The sequence below is a fragment of the Erythrolamprus reginae genome, chromosome 3 (assembly GCF_031021105.1).
Source record: "Erythrolamprus reginae isolate rEryReg1 chromosome 3, rEryReg1.hap1, whole genome shotgun sequence".
Lineage (NCBI taxonomy): Eukaryota > Metazoa > Chordata > Lepidosauria > Squamata > Dipsadidae > Erythrolamprus > Erythrolamprus reginae.
This window is the reverse complement of record NC_091952.1, coordinates 114030118-114052806: the sequence shown is the minus strand read 5'-3', so window position 1 is coordinate 114052806 and position 22689 is coordinate 114030118. Positions and strand designations below refer to the sequence as shown.

The following is a 22689-nucleotide window of genomic DNA, read 5'->3' as shown; positions in this document are numbered from 1 at the left end:
GACAAAAAGTTTCAAAAGCATTTGGTTTATATAATTCAAACATAAGCAAATCTGCTTATTATCCTCTCTGAAGAAAAAGAAGCAATCTCAAATTTCTTTGAATTACATCTTTAGATTCAGAATCTGCCCTTAATTATCCTCTTTGTTACATATAAGACGGTAGGATTGCACGGTTATGCTGTACCAGAAGTTATTTAAAGTTTCACAATTTGTGAATGTGCTATTGATAGTCTATTGATAGACTGATAAATGGCCATGTTAAGCCCTTGCTTGGTTTTCAGGAGTGTCCTTAAGGAAGTCTAAGTGGGACTACAATGATCCCTCGATTATCGCGAGGGTTCCGTTCCAAGACACTGCAGACGAAGATCGGGGTTTCCCCGCCACCCACGCAAAGGGGAAAGCCCAATTCAGCTCCTCGCTGCTGCCGCCGAGCAGATCAGCTGCTGGGCGGCCGCAGCAGCAGCGAGCAGACAAAGATCCGGGTTTCCCCGCCGCCCACGCAAACTCCACCATCTGCGCATGCGCGGCCATGGAAAAATGGCGCGCATGCGCAGATGGTGTTTTTACTTCCACAACCCTACATCGCGAAAAATCGATTATCGCGAGGGGTCTTGGAACGGAACCCTCGCGATAATTGAGGGATCACTGTAGTCCCACTTAGACTTCCTTAAGGACACTCCTGAAAACCAAGCAAGGGCCTAACATGGCCATTTATCAGTCTATCAATAGACTATCAATAGCACATTCACAAATTGTGAAACTTTAAATAATTTCTGGTACAGCATAACCGTGCAATCCTACCGTCTTATATGTAACAAAGAGGATAATTAAGGGCAGATTCTGAATCTAAAGATGTAATTCAAAGAAATTTGAGATTGCTTCTTTTTCTTCAGAGAGGATAATAAGCAGATTTGCTTATGTTTGAATTATATAAACAAAATGCTTTTGAAACTTTTTGTCTAAATATAGTAGATTGAATTTAAAACCTGAAACTTTCCTACTGTGTTGCAAAGTGCTGCACCTCCTCCCACTGTAAGGCCACAAACTCAAACTTAAGCTCAAATTTAAATGAATCTGTTGGAAGAAGTCAACCTTCATTTAACCTTCTTTTTTCACTTCCTTTATTGAGATTTTCACTGGGATATTTTCTATCTGTGCATTGCTCTGTTTGGCCTTATCTATGATTTCTCTATAATTCATTCTTAAGCTTTCAAAAAAACCCACCCCAAAAACCTTTTCTAGGAGGTTCAAAGAAGGCAAGAAATGTCAAAGAAAAGAAATGACCATTCAACATCTTCCTTTCTGTACTCAATTGAATAATGAAAGCTCAATGAAACTTAATAAACTAACAGAATCCCATTGCACTGTCAGTCTCTAAGCATGAGTAAGGGAGTGAGTAAGTGAATGAACAATGCCTGTAGGAGGAACCACATTAGGGCAAGGAGTTGTATGCCTACAGGGGATACCTCTGCACTGTTATGGGTATGGTCCCACCCAGTTTTGGTATGTGGTTAGCAATTTGCTTGCCCAGGATTTAATTCAAGCCTTGGGCCAATATAGGGTCTTTCCTTTTGTTTGCTGGAAGGTATACTATTGGAGAGAAGGGGGTGGGTGGTGGGAAACCCTCTGTGACCAAAATGAATAGTAGAAAACAAAATAGGACTTGCATATAAATAAGACCTGCAACAAAATGTTGTTGTGCAAACTGTTCCTGTTCAGTTTGTGTGCCAATCGCCATGTCCTCTTCCAAGTCACTACATTCCATTCTCCTCCCCATGGTTTCCTGTCTCTCCGCTGCTGCTATCTGTACTTGAGCATTGTACTGTCCTTTTTTTAAGGCCACTGAACATTATCAGCCCTCATCTGTCTGTTTTTAGATCTCTTCCCTTTACAATTGTACCTGTCAGTTTATTTTGTATTACTGCAACTCTTCGGTCTTAAAGTTTACGGATGGTTCTCACAAACTGCTTTGACTTGTATCACCAAGAAATTTAATTTGCCATACTGTCTTTTGTTTGCAAGTGCCATTTTACAAAAGAGATTCCCTCCTCTCTAAGAGTTAAAAAAGAAATTAATCTGATAGACAGACATTGCCATCATACCATTGCACTCGGGTAACAGAGTTTTAACTGCATTACTTTAAACAAAATTGTGCCATTTTTTAACGAAAGACATATTGAAACAGTTACAAAACTCACACCTGATTTTGCAAAATATGACTTTAATAATAAGTGTTATCTAAAACTATCAACTGTAAAGACATTGGAAGGGAACTATTAAATATAAGCCAGCAGTGTGCAGCAGCTGCCAAAAAATCCAACACAGTTCTAGGCTGCATTAACAGAGGGATAGAATCAAAATCAAGTGTTAATACCATTTTATAAGGCCTTGGTAAGTCCAAACTTGAAATACTGCATTCAGTTTTGGTTGCCACAATGCAAAAGGATGTTGGGACTGTAGAAAGAATACAGAGAAGAGCAACAAAGATGATTAGGGTACTGGAGGCTAAAACATATCAAGAACGGTTGCAGGAACTGGGTAGGTCTAGTTTAATGAAAAGAAGGACTAGGGAAGACATGATAGCCATGTTCCAATATCTCAGGGCCTGCCACAAAGAAGAGGGAGTCAAACTATTCTCCAAAGCACCTGACAGTAGAACAAGAAGCAATGGGTGGAAAGTAATCAAGGAGAAAAGCAACTTAGAACTAAGGAGAAATTTCTTGACAGTTAGAACAATTAATCAGTGGAACAACTTGCCTCAGAAGTTGTGAATGCTCCAACATTAGAAGTTTTTAAGAAGATGTTGAATAACCATTTGTCTGAAGTGGTGTAGGGTTTTCTGCCTAAGCAGAGAGTTGGACCAGAAGCCTCCAAATTACTTACCTTTGCTCAAAGGAAGTATGTGATCTGCTCATGTTCATGAACAGTGTAAAATCAATACAGTAATAGTGGCTAATAATAGGAGGTAAGAATACAGTGGCACTGGCAGGCAACTTGTCACACCATACCGGCCGTAAGAACTAAGAATACTAAATGATGGTTCTTCTGTGCATTTGTTTCTTTTTAAAAAAAATACGGACTGTGTTTCATTCATTCATTCTTTCATTTATTGTTTCCTTCATCCCATCTTTATTCTTTTTATAAATAACTCAAGGTTGGTGAACATACCTGATATTCATTCCTCATCCTACAGTTTGTGTAGTAACACTTGAAATGTAAGAGTTCAGTATATATGTGTCTGCGTCAATACACGCATCGATAAGTAGCAGCTTAATATTGGCATGATTTCAGAGTGCTGGTATTAATAGTGTTCATTTTTGACAACATATATTCAACTTATAGAACATGATGATGGTTAAACATGTTTTTCGGACAGCTGTGATATGCTTTACCTTTAGCTTATACAGTAATTCCTTGCTACTTCACGGTTCATCTTTCACAGATTCACTGTTTCACTGGTTTTCAAAGGAGGCTTAAATCCATTAAATCCATTAAAAAATTTAAATCCATTAAAAATTCATAAAATTATTCTACAGTACTACTGTACTCTATTAAAGAAACGGGTAGGATATCACATGTAGCTCCCACTGAGAAACGTTATAGAATGACTGCTTAATGCAAAGGGTGGGTTTTAAAAGTCCAAATACTTGTTAAATACATAGAAAAAATATCTTTCCTCTACTTCACGGAAATTCGTTTTTAACCAGTGGTCTTGGAACACATCCCCTGCGAAAAATGAGGGATCACTGTAGACCTTTAATTGCACAATTGCTAACTCAAAGCAAGGATTCCTTTCAAACAAGAAGTATTTATTTGTCCTTTTATTTAATATTTCCATTTGTATTTTGCATTCAAAGAACTCCTGAAGTGTGACACAGCCAAACAAATGAATAAAGCCATATAAAATTACTAAGTTCAAACCATAAAGTGGCACCACAGCTGTTCATTTGCCACAGAAAGAAATATTTGTCAGGAGAAATCTAATTCTGTGGGTACTATTAGAAAGATGTGATTGCTGGTTTACTGGAAAGGTAAGGATCAATTACACATGGGATTTAAAAACATGACAGAAATAGACTAGGTTTATTGTTAGGATAGGTGCCCTTGGCTACTGCAGTCTGTTCAATGCCACTATGAAAGGATTTTGCGAAAAGTAAGTACAAAGAAGAATCCATATTGCTATCAAAGATTCCCCAGAGAGCCATTTAAAGATGCTTTACATATGAAAGACAATTAAACTGCTGAGCCAAGCAAATTAACATTGGAAAGTCAATGAGGTCTGAACTTAGCAGAGAGCATGCTTTACAGCCAGATTCTCTGCACAGAAAGGTGGGGGGAAATGACCTATAGATGCAGGCCTAGTTTGATATGTTATTCTGAAAATTAACAACCTGTTGCAAATTAAAATTTGGCAGCTGAATGTTTATTCTCGGAGACTAATCCTTCTTTCCCCGAGACCATTTCGGGAGGAGGTTCGTCGTATAAGTGTCAACAATACGTTCCGTTTTGTTCCACTGGACTGATTTTCAAGTCAGAGAGAATTGCAGATAAAACCCAGCCATTGAAACAAATGAGAATACCCCATGTGCTGCAACTATTTTCACTTCATAAAACAATAATATTAGCAATTTGCAGAAGTGATCTTTAAAAAAAAAAAAAGCTTGGATAACCAGAGTCTCCTGTATTAGGAAGAAAACAAATTTAAATTGTGAAGTGCATGCACATTGCTACATATCCTATATGAACGATGAATTAAAATGACCAGTTTCCTGGCACCAGAAATGTCATTGACTGTCCTGCTTGCCCCCTTGTGTTCAATAAAGACCCGCTCCTGCTTTATCATAACATCACTTGCTGTTCATGGGTGGGTTTCTCTTATCTTCCCTACCAGTTTGGAAGTGTGTGCATCACATCAGAACACATCCAGGTACTGACCCTCTGCACATGTGCAGAAACCTTGGCACATGTGTAGAGGGTTATTTGCCAGCCTCTTTCAAGCAGTGGCAACCATGGAACCACTTCAGGAGCGTGGCAAGCCAGGCATCACTACTTGTTTGGCGAACAGGGCCAAATTTCCGCCACCGGCTCATACAAACTGGCCCGAACCGGTAGCAACCCATCATTCCTGCCATTTGGCAAGTGATCTAACATTCCAAGACAAAATCACGGGTTTTTCCCCCCATAACATTGCCAGTTCTCCTTCAATTGAAAGTGAGAGAAGAAGAATAAAAATAGAGAAAGAAGAAATTGGGTGCAGAGGAGAAGATAAAAAGACAATGAGAAGGGCAAAAGGGAGAAGAGGAAGAATATTCTCTGCTTTCTTTTGACATTGGATGCACAAAGCAAATTAAACAGTACCTTTTCTTGGCAGCACTGCTGTAATAACTTTTATTCTTATAAGAAAGAAGACCTATTGTTTTAGCTGCTCGTTTCCTAGACAAAGGTGTCAAAGGGAAAATCAGCTCAACACAGACTTATCTCTCTCCCAAGATTAAAAAGTCTAAAGGAAGATAGGTTTCTTTTCTGCAGTAATTGTGATGATGAAGTGCTTTCCTTATTTAAGATCTAACGTTCTTTGGAAGTGATCCCATAAGAATGTTGAAATGTGCTGCCCTTCTGTTCCTCTTTTTCTTTTGCAAAAGGGAAGCATTCAGAAAAAGCTCACCATGCTGTCCAGTCATGGGTTGTTAAATATTTTGCCACCAATCCACGCACGCACAACACTTCTGCACATGAGCAAAAGTGTCCCTTGTAGGTGGACATCTCCTGCTGCTACCAGTTCTAAGAACCGGTCCGAACTGGGAGCAACCCACCACTGATTGCTGTCACTGTGATCTGTCCAGCAGGGCTGCTGATGTTACGAAGGACTAGATGTCCTCTGTATTATCAGTGGCATTAACTCTACCTGCTGTATGGAGACCTATGGGCTTGCTGCTATGGCAAAGTTCAATGAACGCTCTTCCATACAAAATGTAGAAAACTGTGAAGAGGAAGTCTTTGTCTTTTCTGCTTGAGATGCCAGTACTCTGTATTCAGGGGTGGGCTACTGCCCGGATGGGGGGCGAACACAGTGGGGTAGTAAAAATGGAGCTCCACCCCAAAAAAACAAAAAAAAAACCTACCAGGGGAAAAATAATAAAATCATCCATATGAATATAGTACGCAGGCTCCATTGCAGTTGTATGTTGAGGACTATCAATTCAATTCAATTCAATGTCTACATTTAGTACTTTACAGCAGTCATGATTTGTAAAATGTGCTGCATGTAGCATGTCAAAAAATTATTTTGATTGCAATTCATTTGGCTTCTTGACCCTAAAGGGATAGATCCCACAAAATAAGTAACTAAGAGTGAAGCAATATTTGGCACTACCTAATCCTGAGCCAAGATATACTGTATACTGCTCAAAAAAAAAATAAAGGGAACACTCAAAGAACACATCCTAGATCTAAATGAATGAAATATTCTCATTGAATACTTTGTTCTGTACAAAGTTGGATGTGCATAACAGCATGTGAAATTGATTGTCAATCAGTGTTGCTTCCTAAGTGGACAGTTTGATTTCACAGACGTTTACTTGGAGTTATATTGTGATGCTTAAATGTTCCCTTTATTTTTTTGAGCCGTGTATATTTAAATACTTACTTATAGCTAGCAAGGGCTGAAGCACAAGTAATTGTCTAATTGATCCATACTTCTAAGACGCTTATTTCCTTGCCTGCAATATAATCTACAAAATTTTTCATGGTGGATTAAGTACATTTCTAAGGACCTCTGTGCTTCTTGGAAGTCATCAACATCTGCGGAGAGGGACTGCATACATACAAATCTAATAAATAATAATACTGAAATTATTTCTAATATATAGGTGGCGCAGCAGGTAGAGTGCTGTACTGCAGGTCACTGAAGCTGACTTGTAGATCTGAAGGTCAGCAGTTCAAATCTCATCACCAGCTCAAGGTTGACTCAGCCTTCCATCCTTCCGAGGTAGGTAAAATGAGAACCCGGATTGTGAGAGCAATAGCCTTGCTCTGTTAAAAAAGTGCTATTGCTAACATGTTGTAAGCCGCCCTGAGTCTAAGGAGAAGGGCGGCATAAAAATCTAATAAATAAATAAATAAATAAATAAATAAATAAATAAAAATAAATAATTATTTCTACTCTCTGGCTGTAATGCATTCTTCTGCAAGTTTTCTAATGAGGATCTAACTTTAGTTATAGTATTTGTATCAGAGTTGAAAATCTCTACAAAAAGTACTATTAATGTGTAGTCCTTAATGGAACTATATCTACATGGAATGAAGGAAGCAGTGGGGTACCCCATAGTTTTGTCTTAGGCTCAATTCTCTTCAATATCTTCATAAATGATCTTCATGATTTAGATTAGGGATTAGAAAGCGAACTCATCAAATTTGCAGATGACACCAAACTGGAAAGAATAGCCAGCACCTCAGAAAATAGGCTCTCAATACAGAAGGATCTCAACAGACTTGAACATTGTACCCGATTTAAAAAATGAAATTCAGTGGTGAGAAAAGTACAATTTTACACATAGGTGGAAAAAACCAAATGTACAGGTATAGTATATAATTGGTAGAAACTAGCTCAATAGCAGCAACTATGGGAAAAATCTAGGAGTATTAGTAGACAACTTCTTGAATATGAGTCAGAAATATGTTAAAGCTGCTATAAAAGGCAATGCACTCCTAGGCTACATTAAGAGAAGGATAAACTCAAGATCACATGAAGTGTCAGTACCACTTTATAATGCCTTGGTAAGACCACACTTGGAATATTGTATCCAGTTTTGGTTACCACAATATAAAAAAATATTTTGAAGCTCTGGAAAGATTGCAGAGAAGAGCAATAAACATGATTAGGACACTGGAGGCTAAAACATATGAAGAATGGTTGCAGGGATTGTGTTAAATCCTTACTGGAATGAAGGACTGCAATCTTGTAGTAAGTAACGGTTCTTTATTAAACAGGAAGTAACGGTTTACAGAACTGAACAAGACAAAAACATGGCCGTGCCTGGCAGCTATATATATACCGGGCTGCCAGGCTGAGCCAACCAATCACCTTGCAGTATTTTCCCGCCCAAGGAATATGGGGCGAGTACAAGGCCTAACTGTCCTCTGGACACAACAGATTGGGTATGTCTAGACTAGTGAGAAGCACTAGGAATGACATGATAGCAGTGTTCCAATATTTGAGGGGCTGCCACAAAGAAGAGGCTATCAACCTATTCTACAAAGCACCTGAGGGTAGAACAAGCCACAATGGGCGGAAACAATTCAAGGAGAGAATCAACCTAGAATTAAGGAGAAATTTCCTGACCATGAGAACAATTAACCAGTGGAATGGCTTGCCTTCAGGAGTTGTGGGTACTCCATCACTGGAGGTTTTTAAGAAGAGAATGGACAGTCATTTCTCCAGAATGGTATAGAATAGATATAGGGTCTTCTGCTTATGCAGAAGTTTGAACTAGAAGACCTCCAATGTGCCTTCCAACTCTATTATTCTGTTATTCCTTAAGTGTGGGAACTGAATGTTTAATAGCTGGATCAAATGTTTGAAGCATGTTTCAGAATCTTTCTGGCTCTTTCATTACCATATGAATGGTCTTCCCTTAGACACCTTTTACCCTTTGACACTTAAAAAAAAAAGATAATAAAGACAAGGAGATGAATCCCAATGGTGTCTACCTACCAGAGAAAAGCATATTCCAAAGAGCTGGTGACACCATAGAAAAAATCCTCATCAGAGTAACAATAACATGACAATGCCATGATACTTAAATAAGGAATTTATTTAGGGAACATGTAAATTCCAGATCACTTCCTTTTTAAAAAAAATAAACTTTAGAACTTTTTACTTTCTGGCTATCTCAGCTTCACGTGAAATCAGCATTAAAATGGTTCTTGCTTAATGGAGCTACTTCCTCTAACCTAGAAGAATGACTTGCTGGATAGAGTGATAAAACCAAGGACTTTTTCCTAGAAGTGCATGTTCATACTATTGCAATATTCTAGCTGCTAGGGCCACATTAAATGTGACATTTGTCACATGCTGTCTCACTTGCATCATTGTTTAACACAAATCATCAAAGTGGGTGAACCAATCAGTGTGGATTTTCGACAGCACCTTCTACCTGTAGTGGGGAGGGGACTAAAGTTTGTGAAAGAGAGTTTTCTTGTGCAAACAATAGATGAAACCAGTCAAGCAGTGTGCATGTGGAAGAGCATTGACGGAGAGTTTGGGCAACATAGAGTTTCCCCAGAGACGCTTGGATGAAAAAACCGGGCAGTCCTTAGCTGGAAATGGAAGCGGGGTACAGAAGATAATAATAATAATAATAATAATAATAATAATAATAATAATAATAATAATAATAATAATAATAATAATAATTTATTAGATTTATATGCCGCCGGGGTAGCTGCTTACTATAATCTCTATCAAATAGCTTAGAAGGTGATAGCTGTACCGTGTTTCCCCGAAAGTAAGGCAGTGTCTTACTTTCTTTTTACCCCCAAAAGCCCCACTATGTCTTACTTTCGGGGTATGTCTTACATTGGAAAGGAGGCGGGCGAAGGAGGGTGCAGCTCCGGCCGCTCGCCTCGGAGCCGGTCGGCCTCGCTGGCCACTTGCAGCCGAGCCACTGGCGCCACCGCCTCCTGCTGGCAATGCACAATGGCCCTCCTTGCTCTCCCTTCTCCCCCACCCCAAGGTTGGGCTTCTCCACGCGCTTCTGTTCAGCCCCAACTTCGAGCGAACCACCTTCCCTCTTTCCCCAATGGAGCGACGTTGCAAAAAAAAAAAAACAATCACATCTTACCTCTCCCCTTCCCCCAACCCCGGCCTCTTTCACACAACCCGACCTCTTTCTTTCTCCTTCACGGCCGGTTGCAAAGAAAAGAAAAGCGCAAAAAAAAAAAAGAGAGTCCCGAGCCGGAAGAGTCACATTACCTGTGTGGCAACCGAGGGTCTGGCAACCGAGCGCGGACGTCGGCCACCTGTCCCGCTCCCCCGAGTTCGCGCCCCGTTCTCGGCTTGGCAGCCTGCGCGACTTCCCCAACAAAGGAGAAACTTCTGTGAATCGTGAGCCGGCGGCGAAGCAGCTGGCTGGGGGTCGGCCGAGCAGGCTCGCGGGCGGCCAATGGGAAAGTTGGGTTCGTGCAGGAAGTGTAGCCGCCGCCAGTGCTGCCGCCGACCCGGCCTGGTTGGAGAGGAAGCTGCTCCGACCGACCGACCACCGGCAGCAGCAGCAGCAACCCCGAAGTGTGTGACCCGGGAGCGGGCAGGCGAGGCAAGGAGTGCCTTCATGCTGGGATGGAAGTGGAGGGCTGCTGCCGCCTCCGCCGCACCCTTGTCGGCCTTGTTGGGGAAGTCGCGTGGGCTGCCAAGCCGAGAACGGGGCGCAAACTCGGGGGAGCGGGACAGGTGGCCGACGTCCGCGCTCGGTTGCAGATCGAGCGTGCGAAGGGGGGGTCCTTTCAAGCGGTGCTGGGCGAAAGAGGGCGGGTGGCCAGCAGCAGAAGGTGAGAGGTGCCTCCTTCTCCGGCTCTCCGGCAGATCGAGCGCGCGAAGAGGCACTTCTCACCTTCCGCCGCTGCTGGCCGCCCTCTTTTGCCCAGCGTCGCTTCGGAAGCCGCCGAACGCCGTCAAGGGGGAGCTTGGCGAGCGGCACTTGGCGAGCGGAGAGGCGGTCACCAAGCGCCCCCATGACGGCGTTTGGCGGCTTCCGAAGCGACGCTGGGCGAAAGAGGGCGGCCAGCAGCGGCGGAAGGCGAGAGGTGCCTCTTCGCGTGCTCGATCTGCCGGAAAGCCGGAGAAGGAGGCACCTCTCGCCTTCTGCTGCTGGCCGCCCGCCCTCTTTCGCCCAGCACCGCTTGAAAGGACCCCCCCCTTGGCTTCTGCTGGGGGTGGGGAGGTCCGGACGGCCCCTTCTCCGGCTCTCCGGCATATGGAAGAGGCACCTCTCACCTTCTGCCGCTGCCCGCCCGCCCCCTTTCGCCCAGCGCCGCTTCGGAAGGCCGGAACCCTCCCTTCCTCCGCAGACCCAGAGATAAAGGAGGCGCGGAGCGAGGAGAGCCGCCTGGCAGAGCGCTTGCAGGCGGCGGGGGGACGATGGCGGGGGGGATGTATGTCGAGGTACCGTGTTTCCCCGAAAGTAAGACATATGTCTTACTTTCGGGGTATGGCTTATATTAGCCGACCCCCCTGAAACCCCCCCTATGTCTTACAATCGGGGGGGTCTTACTATCGGGGAAACACGGTAGTTAGGTAAGATTGATGAAAGTCAGGCCCAATCCAGAGATGGTAACAGCAAAAATTCAATTGAGTTCAGTTCTTTATTTGCTTACATCTAATCTTGCCAAAATAAAGCTACACCTTTCTAGTACCCTGTGACGGCATAAGGTCCCCTTGCTTGAGCAGGGGGTTGGATGAGAAGACCTCCAAGGTCTGTTCTAACTCTATTGTTCTGTATTCTGATTCATATATCCTATTAGACACATTTTAACATCTAAATGAAACCATTGGATGAGATCATTCATCGGTACAGGTGTCAGGCAGAAGCCATCGTTTTGAATTGGAGACTTTGGCCTGCCACAAGTAGAATAAAATTGTGGGAATTGGGGGGGGGGGGTTGCATGAGAGGTAAAGATACTAGCCACAATAAATTCTTTCCAGAAGATTCAAGGACATCCTTTGTTCAGCACCAACCGGAAGTACAGGGGAGGATTGTGGACTTTGAGAAAACCAGAGGGGTTCATGTGATGCCAGGAAAAGGATTTGTGGATTCTCTGAACTACACAGAATCTTAGCTAGAGATTCCCCTGAACCAGGCGGGTGTTGCCCCTACTGCTGCTGCCTGTGGGCTCCATACACAGCTTCAGATCTCTGGCATGAGTGCACAGGTGTCCAGTGAGATTTCACTGGACACATGAATCACTGAAATCTCAGATGTGCGCCCCCTCACAAAATTTTGCTTCCTGGGCATGTGTAGAAGCAAAATCTCGCTGGGATTCACACAAACATTGTGATCAGTTTCCAGTCACAATTCAAAGTGTTGGTAATGACCTTTAAAGCCCTACATGGCATTGGACCAGAATACATCCGGAACTGCCTTCTACCGCACGAATCCCTGCGGCCGATAAGGTCCCACAGAGTTGGCCTTTTCCGGGTCCCGTCGACCAAACAATGTCGTTTGGCGGGCCCCAGGGAAAGAGCCTTCTCTGTGGCAGCCCCAGCCCTCTGGAATCAACTCCCTCCAGAGATGAGAACGGCCCCCACCCTCCTTGTCTTTCGCAAATTACTCAAGACCCACCTTTATCGCCAGGCATGGGGGAACTGAGACATCGTCCCCCAGGCTTTTATATTTTATGTTTGGTATGTATGTGTTGTATGGTTTTAAATTGTTGGGGTTTTAGATATGTTTTATTTTAATATTAGATTTGTCTCACTGTTATATTGTTTTTGTATTACTGTTGTGAGCCGCCCCGAGGTCTTCGGAGAGGGGCGGCATACAAATCTAATTAATAATAATAATAATAATAATAATAATAATAATAATAATAAAAATAAAAAATAAAAAAAATAAAAAAAATAAAAACACACACACCAGGGATGGCACTCAGCTCCAGTTTTAGTACCAATGCAGCGTCCTCATCCGTACTGGTAGGAATCCGCTACTGTCATGAACCCCTGCAAACCCCCAGCGGCCTGTCCCTGAACACTGGTGAGCACCAACGCTCTGAGCTTTTCTGTACGCTGGCATTTGCTAGTGCTTTCCTTCCAAACACCAGCATTCTCAAAGAGTCAGACCTCAAAAATCATGCATAACAGCTTCAATGGAATAATTCAACTTTAATCATTAATGTAAACTTTCTTGTTATTGCAGTCATTGTTTTGATTCAGTTTTGCATTGATCTGGTGTGTTTCCAATTTGGGGGGAGGGAACCAACCCCTGGCACCTTTGTTTCCCGAAAACTGATGGAACCTGGGTTGCTTGTATCTCAGGCAACGTTTGAAATTAGATTACATACGGTTCAATTTAAAACCTCAGGATTACATTTATCACTCCAGAATGCTGCTCTTAACATGATTCACCGCATTTGAGAAAACCTACCAATTTGGGATTGATTACAAGATGTTCCACATGAGGGACCCTCTCTGGTTAAGTACAGAATTTTTATTTTTATTTTTTTGAAAGGCAGCATGGGTTCTTCCTCTTGTTCTTGAATATAAGCCTAGCTATTATGCTAATTTATACAGGCATCTTAACAGATGTCACATCAGATTGTGCTTTTTTTTGCCCCTCATGAGAAAATTCCCTAGAGAGATGGTGACTTCCCCCATTTTCCTTGCATGCTGTTGGCATAATCAAAACAAAGCCAGATCAGTCCTACTGTTAAGCCATATTGCTCTCTCTTTTTTTGAGGGTGAGTGGGGGATGCTGCTTCTTTTACCAGCAGGGCTAATAAATATTTTTTTACAGCATCAGCACCTTCCCATCTGTTATCATACACTCTTCTTACATGGACAGCAAATAAAGACCCTGGCTGTTTTAGAGAATGTTACAAGTATTCTAATCTTCACAAGCAAGTAATCAGTTTATTGTTGTTACTGCAGGTTATAATGTAACGTAGAAATGCAACTGCAAAGATACTAAGCTGAATTAAAACCAAGGCTACAATTTAGTCATAAAGGCATATTTCCGACCCCCAGTCGGTTAAAGACCTCAGTATACTAATAACAAAAGATTTAAGTGCCGAAGCCCACTGCAACAACATAGCCAAGAAGGCTTCAAGAGTTGTAAACCTAATCCTACGTAGTTTCTGCTCTGGCAATCTCTCACTACTTACCAGAGCTTACAAAACTTTCACCAGACCCATCCTCGAATACAGCTCATCTGTTTGGAATCCATATCGCATCTCAGACATTAACACCCTTGAAAATATCCAAAGATACTTTACCAGATGAGCCCTTCACTCCTCCACTCGAAAGAGAATACCCTATGAGACTAGACTTTCAATCCTGGGCCTAGAAATCTTAGACTAAGATGCCTTAAACATGATCTAAGTATTGCCCACAAGATCATATGCTGCAACGTCCTGCCTGTCGGCGACTACTTCAGCTTCAACCACAACAACACAAGAGCACACAACAGATTTAAACTTAATATTAACCACTCCAAACTTGACTGTAAAAAATATGACTTCAATAACCGAGTTGTCGAAGTGTGGAACTCATTACCGGACTCCATAGTGTCATCCCCAAACCCCCAACACTTTACCCTTAGATTATCCATGGTTGACCTATCCAGATTCCTAAGAGGTCAGTAAGGGGTGAGTACAAGTGCACTAGAGTGCCTTCCGTCCCCTGTCCTATATCTCCTATATCTCCTATACCTTTCTTCTATTCCTATATCTCTTCTTCTATTCTTTCATTGATATTTTATTCCTATATCTTCTATTCCTTCTTAGATATATTTTACTATGAGTATCTCCTCTATAACCTTCTTTGTGTATTTTACTATGTGTATACCCACTAAAAACCTTGTTGGGTATTGGACAAAATCAATCAATCAATCAATAAACTGTGGCAAAGAATCAAGTAGATTGCTAACAAATCCTCTAAGACCACCACATCCTACAGAAAGCAATTAATTCATTCTGTGCCTGATCCCTTAAGTTTATCCGCATCAATGTTTTCCTCTTGATTTCCTCGTAGAAAGGGCAACAGAGAAATAATGGATGGCGTTGTCCATTGCATTGGCCAGTGCCTCCAAATCATTCCAAACGTTGCCATTGGAAGTACTTTTTCCTTAAAAGTATAAATAAGATGAGGAAGTTGAAGAACTCTCTACTTCTTCATTTTTATTTTTATTTTAAAAAAGAGTAATGGTGAATATCGATGCTTGGAAGAATCATGACTGTTGAGAAGCATGACATCACTTTCTCTTCAGAAGTAATGCAGAAAAGGAAGTAAGAGCAGCATAAGCACAAGAGACCATTAGCTGTCCAATGTAACCTGCCATACCCTTATTGGGATTTGAACCTGCGGAGTTGTCTGTAAGGCAGTAGCTTTAACCTTTAGACCAGGGGTAGGCAAAGTTTGCTCTTCTATGACTTGTGGGCGTCAGCTCACAGAATTCCTGAGCCAATCATTCTAGCTCAGGAATTTAAACTTAATATTAACCGCTCCAAACTTGACTGTAAAAAAATATGACTTCAGTAACCGAGTTGTCGAAGCGTGGAACTCATTACCGGACTCCATAGTGTCATCTCCAAACCCCCAACACTTTACCCTTAGATTATCTACAGTTGACCTATCCAGATTCCTAAGAGGTCAGTAAGGGGCGTGTACAAGTGCAGTAGAGTGCCTTCCGTTCCCTGTCATATTGCTCTCCTATATCTCCTATATCTTTCTTCTATTCCTATATCTCTTCTTCTATTCTTTCATTGATATGTTCTATTACTATATCTTCTTTTCTATTATTTCTTAGATATATTTTACTATGAGTATCTCCTCTATAACCTTCATTGTGTATTTTACTATGTGTGTATAGATATATACCCACTAAAACCCTCATTGTGTATTGGACAAAATAAATAAATAAATAAAATAATAAATAAATTCTGGGAGTTGAAGTTAGGCAGCTGTTGGAATATCTGCTCTTTTTATTAACTGTATTTTTAATTTCTTTCAGAATATGGATTTCATTGTTACCTAGTTGCAGACTGAAATATGGATCATTAGATTTCACATAAGTACTGTACATACTTGTAGAATGTATCAAAATTCAACCAGAAATGTGTGTTTTCAGCTGAGATCATCCATTTAGAAATATACCTGTGTAAAATAATGTCGACTGCTTATCATAGAATGACTATGCTGATTTCTTAATATGAAGACTTGTCAGAATAGTCTCACATCTTTATGTTCTTATTATTAGTAACTTCTCTAAAGGACTTCATTACTTGGAACATATCTATAAGTAAGATTTCTGAATTAAATACATTAAGCATATGTTTAATGTATTAAATTCAACTAGAATTTATATTTAAACTGCTATTCTAGTTTAATTTAAATATAAATGGTTGTAATGATTTTTCAAAAGATGATGCAGAACACAAGCATAGATTATAACTTTCTTTCTTTCTAGGTTGCTTTTGCTCTCGTTCTCTAAGCAAGCAGGACAATAATTCAAAACACTGACATCATTTTCTTTGCTCCTAAATCAGATAGGCCTCTGCATCCACCTGATTTTCTATTGCATTGCAACTTTCATAATTCACATGGAGGAAAAAAACTGGAAAAAATGCAGGAAAGAAAGCCAACAGAAGAGAAGGTTCCAGATCCAATAAAATGTATTATTTAATTCCATCTGTATCCTGGTAGCTATAGTTGGGTAATAACTGGAGAGCCATATGTCTTCAACCTCTTGTTGGAAGGAAAATTCAGTCAGGTTCCAAGCAGGGAGAAAGATGCTGGAAATAAAATGGCGGCTGATTGGAAAGAAGGATTCTGTTTATTGATGAGCAGAACCAACAATAGCATGTAGTTCTGGGACAGCTGACAAATTGGTTTGATGAGTACATGGATTTTTATAGGGTTCTGAGATGGTGCGGGAGGCTGTGCAATGTAGTGAGCCTGGTGTCATTCATTCATTGGATTTCTATGCCCCCCTCTCCAAAGAATCGGGACGGTTCTTCTATTGCTCTTCTAATGGTGGTAGGTGAATCCAATTATGTCCTAAACATCATGTCCTGTTCTTAGAATTTGGGTGGGGTGAGTATGTAAATTTTAATCCCATCACTGGAGGTGTGGGTGTTTTGTCTGTGAATAGGCTGGCCTGGATTTCTTCATGGGCACAATATATTCATGGGCACCAAATATTCATCTCTAAAGACTTCAGGTGTCTGCTGGAGGTTGTTATGTAGGAAGACTGGGGTTATTATTGTTGTTGTTGTTGCCCCTCTCCAAAGACTCAGGCGGCTTACAGCATATAAAAACAGTATACATCGAGATATAATTAATTAAAATTAAAATTAAGAATTACATTAAAAAAACTAAAAAGCCTATTAACATACACACATATCCATTCAAACAAACCCACTATACATTCATTGGCCAGGGGGTAGTGACCCCAAGCTTGGTGGCATAAATGAATGTTTAGCCTCTTACAGAAGGCGAGGAGCATAGTTCCCTCTAAGCTGAGCAGTGAGCAATCGCTCACTTAAAAATCATCATCAACTCAGAGCTTTCCAAACCTGCCCAGAAGCCGAGAGGGAAAGAGTGAGAGGGAAGGAGAGAGAGAGGAAGAGAGGAAGAGAGAGAAACAGATAGAAAAAAGAGAGGAAGAAAAAGAGAAAGAAAAAGAATGGGAGTAAGGAAGAGAGAAAGAAAATCAAAATCTAGTTTGAAACTAGCTCAACTATTTAAGTGGCATTTCGATATTGATAGAGTTGCCCTATTATGAGCTCACTGTTATAGACACACAGTACAGCATTTTATTTTGAAATTCTCTGAGGCAAAACAGGGTGGGTTTTTTATTTGTTTGTTTGTTTGTTTGTTTGTTTATTATTTCTGTGCCGCCCAGTCCCAAAGGGACTGCAGCTCAGACACTATACTTTTCCGCCCCCCCAAAAAAAAATTAGAGGGAACACTGGCAAGGAGGGTTGCCTTTAAGAACACATTTCTCCATTTCTTCTTTGGGGTAACATAGTACTATCCCTCTTTTAATATTCCCCAAAATATGTCATTCTCTGGGGAGACTCCTTCATGTCCAGATCAGCTCCTTCATCTCTCTCTGTCTTCTCCAGACATATTAATTCCAGCAAACAGAACTTCTTACCCATGCTGCACCTCTCTCAGCTTTATGTGTGTTCAACCATGTCTCATCCACAAAAAGGAAGGGATGTGAGCTGCCCAGAGATAGTCTGTATTTGGGTGGCAGGTGGCACCTAAATTGGATGAATAAATAAAAGATTGGAAATGATTGATTCTTGGTTTCTAATTGCTTTACTCTCATTACAAACATTTTCCTTTCTCCTCCTTATCTTCCACAGACTGCATGAAATGTCCTCATCATGACTTTATAAATAATAGAACATATATTTGAGACTGGCATGTTTAAGACTGGCGTGTTTTTAATTGGCATGTTTAATGTTTAGGCCCTCATAAATATGGCAAATCATCATGGAAAAGATTGATACAAGATAGCTAAAGTTGATACAACATTGTCAGAATCCATTTTGGCAAGGAGATCATTTTGCCCAGTGTTATTTAAACAAAGGCAACTTGGAGGTACAGTGGAATATCAAACTATCCTCTTTTATTGGGCTGTGAATTATGCCCAAACACATGCCCAAACGATTGATGATAATCATAGTGTGTAATGCACTATAGTTAGTCACAGAGTGACTAACTACCTACATTGCGGAAATATTTTCCTTTCTGTTTTCACTCAAAAGGGGTTGTAGCAGATGGCAAAAATTTCAGTCTGAAGCAGGTTGTAGATCTTCAGACTAATGATTAATGATTCTTCCCTTTCCTGCTGCAAAGGCTGAAACAATAAAATTATTCTAATTATGTGTGCATTTTGAGTAATTCTAGACTCCTGCTTTAAAAAATCTTGTCTTATTAGTTTTATAAGCAATAAGAGCCTTGCTCAGAAATAGGCTTTATCTATAACCAAAGGAACAGTAACTATAATAATTGAAGATAATTTATAATTTAATAGAACTATGATTATCCCATTAGGAGGGCAACATATTCAATAAATTTTATGTGTGCTTTCTGTTGCTTCTCTACTTCAGATTGAAGTGGTTTCCATACTGTATTCTCCATTGGTTTTCCTTTTAAATGATCCAGGTATTCTCCCAGTAATTGTCCATGTAATCTAGGAATCAATTATAAGAAGCAAACATTAGAGACTCAAAGACTTCAGAACAAACTTCAGAACTTTTCTTATTCAATGTATTTTATTTTTAAAGAAAACTTCCTTGAGCAGGATGCTCCCAATTTAGATTTCAAATGATGGGCCTTAATTAAAATAATTTTAGAGGATTTCCTACGTTTAGGAAAACAAGATAAAAGTTTTCACTATCTCTTTGTTGCTTGTGAGTATAAACAAAGATAATCTCTGCTAATTCAGGCAAATTTTCATTAAAAAAAATAGAATTAACCAAGGAAAAAATGAAAAGGAGGCAGAAGTCATTTCTTACTTTTACCTGGTAATGCAATTTGTCAATTTCATTTAAAAAGAAGGGTTAGAGTAGAAGCAGAACAAAGAAAGGAGCCAGATTCAATCATATCCAAGTGATTCTGAACACATTAACCTGGTTTACACTTCCTTGTTAAGGTATTAACTGTGTTATATTGATAACACTGATATTAGCTGCATACCTATAAAAGCTAAGCTGTAAAGCTTGATCAATAAGCAATAATAGTTTAAAATTCTACATTGTGATAAATCAAATAAATCAGAGTGTAGCTAATTTATACTATGCAAGGGTCCACTTTGTACACTTCAGTTCAGCATTTAATACATCATATTGGTCATTCTTCTAACTAAACTAAATCAGTTAGCAGTACTTCAACACACTTCCTGACAGCTTCCTAACATACAAGAATGAGCAGGTGAAGCTAAGAAATAAGATACCTGTGCAATTAGCACAGACCCCCTCCTTCACCACTTTTCTCTATATACCGTATTTTTCGGAGTATAAGACGCACCTTAGTTTTGGAGGAGGAAAATAGGGGAAAGAATCTGCTTATCTAGCTAGCGTCCTTAGTCTGGTCAGCTTCAGCACATTATTTTCTCCCCTGGTTAAGGGCTTAAAAAAACTTTATTCTGAGACAGTAACAATGAAAGAGCTTCCAAGCCAATAAGAGCTGGGAACATCATTAGCACCTGGAAAGAAACAGTTAGAGCAAGTAGAGAATGGAAAAAAACACTGCAAAGACTTAGGGCTTGGAAAACATTCTTCATAGAGTGTAACAATGAAAGAGCTTGCAAGCTGGTAAGAGCTGGGAACATTGTTAGCACCTGGCTAGGGCTGGAAAGAAACTTCTTCAGAGCAAGTTAGAGTAATGGAAAAAACCCTGCAAAGACTTAGGGCTCCGAAAACATTCTTCATAGAGAGAAACAATGAAATATCTTGCAAGGTAAGAGCTAGGAAGATTGTTAGCAGCTACTTACGGCTGGGACAAAAGCCACATTCAGAGTATAAGATGCACCCTAATTATCAACCTTTTTTAGGGAGGAAAAAGTGCATCTTATACATGGAGAAATACGGTATATACCAATGACTGCATCTCAAATGACCCATTTGTTAAACTACTGAAGTTTGCAGATGATACAACAGTGATTGGTCTCATTGGAGACAACAATGAAACTGCATACAGATGGGAGTTTGAACAACTAGTCTTGTGGTGTGACAGGAACAATCTGGAACTGAACACACTGAAAACTGTAGAAATGGTGGTAGGAGAAATCCTCCCATTCTAACCAACTCTTACAATACTATATGACACAGTATCAACAATGCAAAATGTAAAATAATCTGAATGCAATAGAGCCTTGATAAATTTAGCTGCTTCATTTTTTTTGTTTTCACTTAATGATTTTCTGCAAATCTAGTTACTCTAAACAAAATTTATGGTCATCTATGTTTTTCAACCATGCCATTTGTGATTTAATCAATAAAATATAATTAAACAAATTATGGCTTAGAATTCCTGAATCTGTTATCCATCTTTGAATTTCCCATCACCTAATTTGTTTGTAATAATTTCAGAAACAAGGACTAGTATAAAGTAAAATTATTATTTTAAATATCAGCATTTTAAAAAAGAAGTTATGTGATTCTGAACAATTTCCAGAACACTAAGTATATACTCAGGAAAATCTTTAATCTCATCAAACTAGTTCATATTATACCACATTGATCTGGTGAACTGTAAATCTTTCAAAATGTATAATCCACTATGTATAGTCTCTCTACATAGCATTATTATCCTAAATAACAGTACTATGGTTTATAATTTTCCATTGTAGCAAACAAAGGAAAATTTCAGAATATTTTTTACTCAGTGTTTCCATTTCAGTTGCAGAAATGGTTTATTTTTCAACTGTTTGCATTCTGAAGAATCTGCTACATCGGTGTGTGGTGATGTTTCATTTGAATCAGATTTCTATCTATGGAGCAAAAATAGAAGCACAGATTTTTCCATTTGCAGCCCTTAGCAAACTAGAAAATATCAGATGTTTTAATCAGACAATCCTCATTATTCTTACAGCCATTTCAATAGTATTAAAGTTCACAATGAGTTCTACTCATTTATCCCGATTTAGAGCATAATATAAACTGTAGAAAAATTGAGACTTATATATGATGGTTTCTCTTCTCAGTTTAATCAGGTAAGAATCTCAGCATTCATATAGATATAAATATGGTTTTGTGTTCCTTTAATTAATTGCATAGGTGGGCAAATCATGCCTGAAATATGTATCTAAATACCTATAAGCATGCTGTGGATCCTAAAAGTAACAAAAGTATATTCTACATATAGCTGACTCACTAAATATTGTTCTTGATAGAATTATGCAATTCTTGGTGCAATTATATAATTCTTTTCATTTTGTCAGTTCTCAGGAAACACCTGCCCATATTTGAGCGATATTCAGAGCAAGTAAACATCCTGAAATTCATTTTCAGAGAAGAAGATGGCATCTTCTTAGGAAAAAAAATCATTAACTAATATGATGCTAGAACACGATTTTTAGTACATGTGAGCAAAATATGTGCAATTTATTTAGTTACATTTACCAAACCAGAGGGGTAATTACTCATTCTAGCTCATATAAGATTTTGATTTTTTTAAAAAAAACAGAAAAAAATTGATAACCAGTCCTTTGTCCACTTAAATTTTTAGATCTTGCCTTTCTATAGGTATGAACCCTGATGGTGCAGTAGTTAAAATGCAGTATTGCAAACTATTCTGCCCACATCCTGTAGTTCAATCCTGATAGGACTCAAAATTACTCAGCCTTCCACCCTTCCAAGATTGGTAAAATGAGGCCCCAAATTGTTGGGGGCAATATGCAAATAATGCTTCTACATTGAAAACCAAACAGAGAGTGCTGTAAAGTGTTGTGGGATGGTATATAAGATTAAATGCTATTGCTATGTTCCCTCTAGTACAAAACTCTGACACATTAAGGAATATCGATTCTCACTATGTTGCTCTCATCTATTTTAAAATTCACCGCTATGAGTAGGAGCCATGTTCTTTAAGACAGTGGTTGCCAGCCTTTCAGAACTCAGGGACCATTAAACTCAGAATTTTAAATCTCACAGACTACTAATATGAATTTTTTTAAAAAAATAAATAGTATTTAGTGCAATATAAAATGTGCAACATTTTCTTGTGGACCACCAGTGGTCCCCAAACCACTGGTTGGTGTCCACTGCTTTAAGACATATTCTAGGTTGTCTTCAGATTAAATTGCAGATAAAGAGAGTCTTTATCCAAAATTTGTAATCACAGATTAGGGTCATTCCATGTTAAGTGGTCTGATTTCAGAAAAGTACCCTGCTCGACCATCACAGATTTAAATGAAATTTTGTGTGAACATGCACATATGTCCACAATGCACATTGGTATAGTTG

General features: G+C 39.7%; 1 long non-coding RNA gene across 1 annotated transcript in view; it reads right to left on the bottom strand.

Moving 5' to 3' along the window:
* Positions 1–16149: 16149 nt before the first annotated feature.
* The window catches only part of LOC139165780 (uncharacterized), a 95594-nt gene continuing 89054 nt past the window's right edge, over positions 16150–22689 (bottom strand). The window contains exons 2-4 of the long non-coding RNA XR_011558799.1: positions 18851–18914; positions 17868–17976; positions 16150–16865 (exon numbers count right to left, since the gene is read on the bottom strand). This is a non-coding gene — a long non-coding RNA (uncharacterized lncRNA). The remainder of the gene's footprint in view (positions 16866–17867; positions 17977–18850; positions 18915–22689) is intronic.